Genomic DNA, 7,837 nt, shown 5'->3' on the forward strand with positions numbered 1-7,837 from the left:
TCATGACCAAGAAGCAAGTTGGGGAGGAAAGGGTTTATTCAGCTTACAGTTCTGCATTGCTGTTCATCACAAAAGGAAGTCAGGACTGGAATTAAAGCAGGTCAGGAAGCAGGAGCTGATGCAGAGACCATGGAGGGATGTTTCTTACTGGCTTGCTTCCCCTAGCTTGCTCAGCCTGCTCTCTTATAGAACCCAAGAATACCAGCCCAGAGATGGTACCACCCACAAGGGGCCCTTTCCCCTTGATCACTAATTGAGAAAATGCCCCACAGCTGGATCTCATGGAGGCACTTTCCCAACTGAAACTCCTTTCTCTGTGATAACTCCAGCCTGTGTCAAGTTGACACACAAAACCAGCCAGCACACTATGTTTACAGCATCAGTCATGAGATCTCTCCAACTGAGCAGGTTTTAGGTCTAATCACACAGCTGTTGGTTTCTCCCAAAATACAGGTGCCACTGTTGCGCACTGGGTTGTCTTGCTGGTCCAGTCTTTGTTGTGGTTCTAAGGGTTTATAGCTGGATAAGGCTGTTGATAACCTTTACCCTTGGTGGTTCCACTAGCATCTTCTGACACTCTGAGGGCTAGTCCTCACAGGGGAGGCTTCAATGCCAGTACCAGCTTATTTCTCCAAGACCAAAGTGTGCAAAGTCTTCAGAAATAGGACTTTCATTCATGATAGAGCAGGCAACCAAGAATATGGTAATAATCCATACTGTTCTTTGGATGCGGTCTCTTTGGCCATTTTTTAAAAAATACTAGCTGTGTCTGTGCATACCTGCATTAAAACAGTAATAATTCTAGAATATTCTATGTTCCGGTATGGACAATGTCAGAAAGCATGGTAAAGCTTGTGTGTGTGTGTGTGTGTGTATTGGGTGTGAGTGTAAGAGATATTCAATAGGGTGATGTTCTAATTATGTCACAGTTCATAACTGAGGCACGTCAGGGCAGGAAGTCAAGCAGTACCTTAAAGCAGATCTATGGAGGAGGGCAGCTTACTAGCCACTCCCAGGCCTATGTTTGCCTATTCTTCTTATTAAGCACAAAGCCACCTGCCTAGAAATGGTGCCGCCCACAGTGTGCTGGGCCCTTCTTCATCATCAAGACAATCTCCCATCCCCAGACATGCTCATAGACCTGATCTGGGCATCCTGCAATTACGATTCCCTTCTCGGGTGGCTCTAGACATGTCAAGTTGACAGATAAAGCTATTAACCTTGGGGTCTGAAGGTCAGGCTTCTAAGCACTCCTGCGTATGTCGCCTACTGCTTCATGTGCTGCTAGGTGCCCAGGCACTTCTGGTGTCTCTCTGCACAATGAGCTGAGATGGCCTTTCCATCACTGGTGCCCGTGGTCTTACATCCCAGATCAAGACTTTGTGTCTCACAGTCTAGTTCTCAAGACAGGTAGCATCTTGCTTGGAGGCATTTCTTCTCCAGACTAAATAGTCTCAGCTTCTACAATCAAAGGCCCCTCCCTTCAGCGGTCACTGCTGGGAGCTTTTGCTTCCATCATGGTTTTGCTATTGTACGCATCTGAAGGGAGCTGGGATCAGACGCTCCTTTGAGACACCTTAGTATGGTCTAACCTCAGAAGCATTCCTCTCTAGGAAAAGATGTGTCTAGGGTGGAATTTTAACATCCCCAATGCACAGAACCTTGTCTTTCATTGTTTTAAGGATGGTCTGGTGAGCTAAAAGTTTGACTTGTTCTCTCTGGACCCAGAAGACAAAACTGGATCTGTGAGGTGAAGGAATACTCTGAGAGAGTCCTATGTCAGATTTTTTAAAACAATTAAAGATGTTTTTAAGGAGCAAGTGGAAGACACCTCGGTGATGTGCTTTGAGATGGAGTGAAGGCCCCACAACCTGCAGGGGCTTGGGAAAGGTGGAGACAGCATAAGGCACTGATCAGCTGGTCATGAGTCTCAATTTGCGGCACTCTCCACAGTGTGGCTTCTAAGGTGCCTCCCACCCCTGCACTGGGGGCACGGATCCTCTCAGGCAGTTATGGATGCACACCGCGCCACTCTTTATATAAATAGTGTGGAATGGAGATAATACATATTCTTAACTGGGACAGGATCCACATGACATAGGATCTGAGCATGATAGCGCATGCCTGCCACCTCAGCATCATAGCATCAGCGAAGGCGAGGCAGGAGGATTGTGAATTCCAGGCCATCCTGGACTATATAACAAGACAATCCTTTTTTTTTTCTCTTTTCTTTTTCTTTTTTTTATTATTATTTTTTTTAGTCCACACCTTGAGCTGAGGAGACAGCTGAGCAGTTAAACATTTGCTGCTCTTACTCAAGGCCTAAGTTTGGCTCCCACATCAGGAGGCTTACAACCACCCGTAACTCTAGCTCTGACGAACGGCCTCTGATGGGGGGGCACCTACATTCACAGACACACTTACATACATGTAATTAAAATTAAATTTTAAATGTCACAAAATCTATCATCTTAACAAATTTAAATATACAGTTCAGCTACATTCAGACTATTCAGCCTGTTGTGTAGCCTTCACTTCCTGGTGAGAGCTTAGACTCCTAGCCACGAGGCTACCAGGGAGGCCAAGTCTGATAGCGCTAGGTAACCTCCTAAAAGCAAAACCACACATCCCCCCTTTTATGAACACCTCATTTCCCTTAGTGTCTTTGAGATTAATCCATGTTGTCGCCCAGATCAATTTTCTTCTCTTTTAAGGCTAAAGAGCTTTCCTCTGTCTACATGTGTAGAGCCAGTCCATCTTGTTCATTCACTTGTCCATTGATGGGCAATTGGACGGCTGCAGCTACAAACAGGGACGTCAGTGGGAGACCTGCTTCCGACAGTTTAGGGAGCTCATGGTAATTACACACGTAGTTGTTTTTTTTCTTTTTCTTTTTCTTTTTTTATTTTTTTATTCGATATAATTTATTTACATTTCAAATGATTTCCCCTTTTCTAGCCCCCCCACTCCCCGAAAGTCCCGTAAGCCCCCTTCTCTTCCCCTGTCCTCCCTCCCACCCCTTCCCACTTCCCCGTTCTGGTTTTGCCGAATACTGTTTCACTGAGTCTTTCCAGAACCAGGGGCCACTCCTCCTTTCTTCTTGTATCTCATTTGATATGTGGATTATGTTTTGGGTATTCCAGTTTTCTAGGTTAATAACCACTTATTAGTGAGTGCATACCATGATTTTTTTTTCTTAAAAGACTTGCTTACTTAGTGTGTATGTGTGTTGTGTGTGTGTCTGTGTATGTCTGTGTGTGTCTGTGTGCATGTGTTTGTGTATGTTTGTGTGTATATGTTTGTATGTGTTTGTATGTGTGTTTGTGTGTATATATTTGTGTGTGTTTATGTTTGTGTGTGTGTTTGGGTATATATGTTTGTGTGTGTTTGCGTGTGTATTTGTGTGTGTTTGTGTGCATGTGCCTGAGTGTATGTTTGTGTGTGCGCGCCTGTGTGTGTGTGTGTGTGTGTTGGTTTTCTCCTACCACCTTGCTTTAAGGCAAAGTCTCTCTCCTTCCTGCCTAGAGTAACCCAGCTTCCTCTGGTTCTCCTGTCTCTACCTGGCATGTTGTTGTAGAAGAGCGGAGACTAGACATGCGCACTTCATCTGGCTCTTTTAAAAGGTGTGTTCTAGGGTCACACTGAGGTCCCCAGGCTTCCATGCTAGTGTCTAACTGAGCCATCTCCCTGACCTGCTCGGCCTCGTTTTACAGAACCAGTCTTCTGTTCTCCATAGCTACCACACGACTCTTACCGTCATCCTGTAGAGTTTCTCCGCGACCTGCCGACATTTGTTTCCTGATTCTTTGTTTTAATAAGAAGCATCCTGATGGATCTAAGACTGTCTTTCATTGCATTTTTTCTTAATTTTAACACCTCAAAAACATATTTTTACTCTCTGCCTTGTGTGTGTGTGTGTGTGTGTGTGTGTGTGTTTACATATGTGCCTGAGGGTGGGTATGTACATGACATGGCACATGTATGGAGTTTAGAGGACAACCTTGAGTATCAACCCTCACCGTCTCCCCTGTATTAGAACAGGGTTGCTCAAGGCCGACTGGCTGGTGAGCTTCCAGCACACTGAGGTCATTTGCTGGTGCTACTGGGTCCCACATACACATGTGCTCTGCAGACTGCAATTCAGGTTGACGGGCTGGGTTGCTTTACCTACTGAGCCAGCTCCTCAGGCCTCCTTTGGTATTTTCTTAAATCTGTGTGTGTGTGTATATGTGTGTGTGTGTGTGTGTGTGTGTGTGTGTGTGGTGCATGCATACGGAAGTCAAAGGACAACTTCACTTATCATCTTTCAGAAGACATCTAAATTTGTGTTTTTTGAGACGGGGTCTCAGTAGCTTCGTGTCATCAAGTGAGCTACAGTGGCTGGTCAGTGAGCCCCAGGGATCTGTCTGTTCTTTTCTTCTCAGTGCTGGGATTACAGGTGTGCACTACCATGCCCATCCCTTTCTATGTGGATTCTGCAAACTCAAAGCTGGGTCCTCATGCTTGCAAGGTAAGCACTACACCAGCTGAACCATCTTCCAGCCCAATAGCTCTCCATGACTGAAAACATTCCCCATTCAGTGCTTTGTCTTTCGATGCTATTGCTGTGCCTTTTGCCACAGGGAAGTGCTATCCTTGATGAAGTCCAGGCTCTATTTTCTTTCCTTACCTCTGCCTTTGTTCTGACATCTAAGAACCCATTGCTCAGTCCAATGGCACACAGCTCTCCCACTGTGTTTGCTTCTGACATTTGGATGTTTGATCCATCTTGGGTTAACTTTCATATGCAGGGTCAGGTAAAAGTGTCTCACTTTATCCTGTCACAAGTGGAAAACACAACATTTGTGTAAAAGGCTCTTTGGATGCTCAATTGGGGTGCCTCCCCCTCTGACAACCATTTGGAGGGTTCCTTTCAGGGACCTCTAGTCTAGCCTAATCTACGAGTATAAATGTCTTTGTGCCAGGAAAGGAAGCCACACTGTTTTGATTACTCTAACTTTGTAAGAAGTCTAGAAATCAAGAAACCTGAGGTCTCCATATTTGTTCATTTTCAAGGTGGTTTTGGGCAATTGTTTTGTGTTTGAGAATGACATAACTAACACTTGCCATGCATGTGGCCTCTCACCTGTGGGGTTATGATGTCAGAGGGAGAGAGAGGAGAGAGGAAAAAACAAGTGAAGGAGACAGAGTCAGCCTGCTTTAAAATAAGAATCATCGGGTGAGGGGCTGGTGAGAAAGCTTAGCAGTAAAGGGAGCTTGCTGTGAGATCATGAAGACCAGAGTTCAGATCCCAGCATCCAGGTAACAAGCCAGAGGGCCTACTAATAAATATAACTCCAGTTCAGAGGATCCAGGACATTCTTTTAGCCTCTACACATGTATAGGCATGTGTAGCCAAGCACACACATGCGACATATACTCAGGCATACACACACACACACACACACAAATAAATAGCTAAATAGCTAAATAAATAAATAGCTAAATAAATAAATAGCTAAACAAATAAGTATTTTTTTTTAAGTTATGAGTTGAGTCTTTGTTGCATTGGTTTGTTGCATTGATTAACAAGGTTGGGAAATGTTTTTCCAGAAGTAGAGGAGTACATGGCATCTCTATGGGCTATCCTTGCTTCTTTGTTTCCTCCTCTCTCATTCTGGATCCTGTCAGCTCATGACCAACCATGATGACAGGGACACTGGGATAGAATGAGCAAACAGGCCTCATAGAGTTTGCACCTAGAAGGGCAGACAAATGTCACACACTTCCTTGTGTGTGCGTGGGCACCGCTGATACACACATGAAGACAAAGTCCGAGATGCTGAGAACATGTAGCAGGGGGCAAACTTAATGGGAAGGAGGTGTTGACTTCCTGAGGGAGTGACATTCTAGGTGGAGCCATGAAAGGAGAGTGGGCAGGGACCTTGTGTCGTAGTTACCTTTCTACTGCTGTGACAGAACACCATGATCAAAGCAACTTACAAAAGAAAGGATTTAAGTTGCCACACATTTTCAGAGGATTGAGTCCATGAGGGTAGGCCAAAGGCGAGGCAGCAGAGACAGCTGAGAGCTCACATCTGGGAGGCAGCAAGAACACAAAGGAAGTGGGGCAAACCTTTGGAAACTCTAACCCTGCCCCAATGACAACAGCCCTTCAACAAGGCCACACCTCCTAATCCTCCCCACACAGTTTCACCAGTTAAGGACTGAGTATGCAAACATGTGTACCTGTGGGGACCATCCCATCCAAACCACCATACCCGGGAAGCAGGCTGAGTGAGAGTGTTCCTGGTTGGTGAGCTAAAACCTCATAGCAGAGGAACCAAATCTACTGTTGGGACCAAAAACGAAACAGTGGCCAAATGAGCATTGCCTTCAAATGACGGCTCTGACTCGAAGAGTCGCCCAGGTGTGTGCAGGAATTCACTAGCAGAGTTAGGGTTGCTGTATGTGTGGTTTAAAATGGAAACACCCTTGCTGCAATTTGGATGTATGGCTCGGAGAGGTTCAGTCACACCTGCCCGGGTCCCCACACCCTACTGGGTTCCACAGGAGTGACTTGATAAGTTATATTTAGAAACTAGGTTCCAAGTCTTTTTCAACTGACAAAGTTGACACCATGCTCCTTTTAACCCCATAGCTGCCTCATAATTTATGGCCTTAATGATGATCACTGAAGACACTGAGTATGTAAAGAGTACTTCAAATAGCTACCATTTGAAGACAGAAAGGACTTCAAAAATAGGGCAATGATTTGGCTCATTATGTCTGTCATCTCAGTGGAACACTACACAACTATTATAATGATGACTTTGAGGAGTTAAAAAAAAACTGCAAAACTAGGGAAAATGCTGACTGTCTAATGCTGAGCAAAAGAAGAAAGAACCACGTGTAGAATAGTGCCACCCACCTTAAAGCTGGGTCTTCTCACATTCATTGATGTATCAAGACTGTTTCCCATAGACATGCACACAGGCCAGCCCGAGCTAGAAAATCCCTCACTGAGACGCTCTTCCTGAGTGATTCTAGACTGTGGGAAGCTGACAGTGGAAACCAGGTATGGCAAGTGGTGATAGTTAAGGTTTACTTTGACTGGATACTTTTTTTCTTGGAGACAAAAAGTAAATAAATAATATAAGTATTCCTAGGCTTAGTTAATAGTATTTCAGGATCCACAACAGAAACAGAAACAAAAACAAAACAAAAAACCCAACCAACTGCATGATTAAAACAAGGTTGAGAAAAGTCACTCTTAACTAGAACATTGGTGCATCTGAAAAGTCTCCTGCAATCATGGCAATACACATTAGGGGATATGGCTCAGGTGACTGAATACTTGTGTGACATGCACAAAGCCCTGACTGAGATCCAGCCTTCCACTGAATCCCATTAAACCAGGAGAGGCAGAACATGCATGTTATCCTAGAGCTCAGGATGCACAGAAGAGAAGATCAGAAGTTCAAGGCCTTTCTAAACTACTCATTGAGTTCAAGGTCATCCTGTGATACATGAAATCCTGCCCATAAATAGTAAGGAAGCAAATAAATAAATTGAATAAAAAGACGGGGGCTGGTGGAATGGCACAGCTGGAAAAGACGCTTGCCGCCAAGCTTGACAAACTAAGTTGGACTCCTAGGACTCACGTGGAGGAGAGAACTGAGCACCAGAAGTTTCACTAGACATCCACAGGGTTCATGTTTGTGTATGGACTAATGAATCTTGTTTACATTGATATTCCTTTTATTTAAAATTATTCTATACGTTATTATTTATTCCCTTGAGGTGCTGGCATTCATTTGGTTTCTAATTCTGATGAAGATTTCTACATGATTAAGAA

This window comes from Apodemus sylvaticus, chromosome 3 (genome assembly GCF_947179515.1).
Source record: "Apodemus sylvaticus chromosome 3, mApoSyl1.1, whole genome shotgun sequence".
Taxonomy (NCBI): domain Eukaryota; kingdom Metazoa; phylum Chordata; class Mammalia; order Rodentia; family Muridae; genus Apodemus; species Apodemus sylvaticus.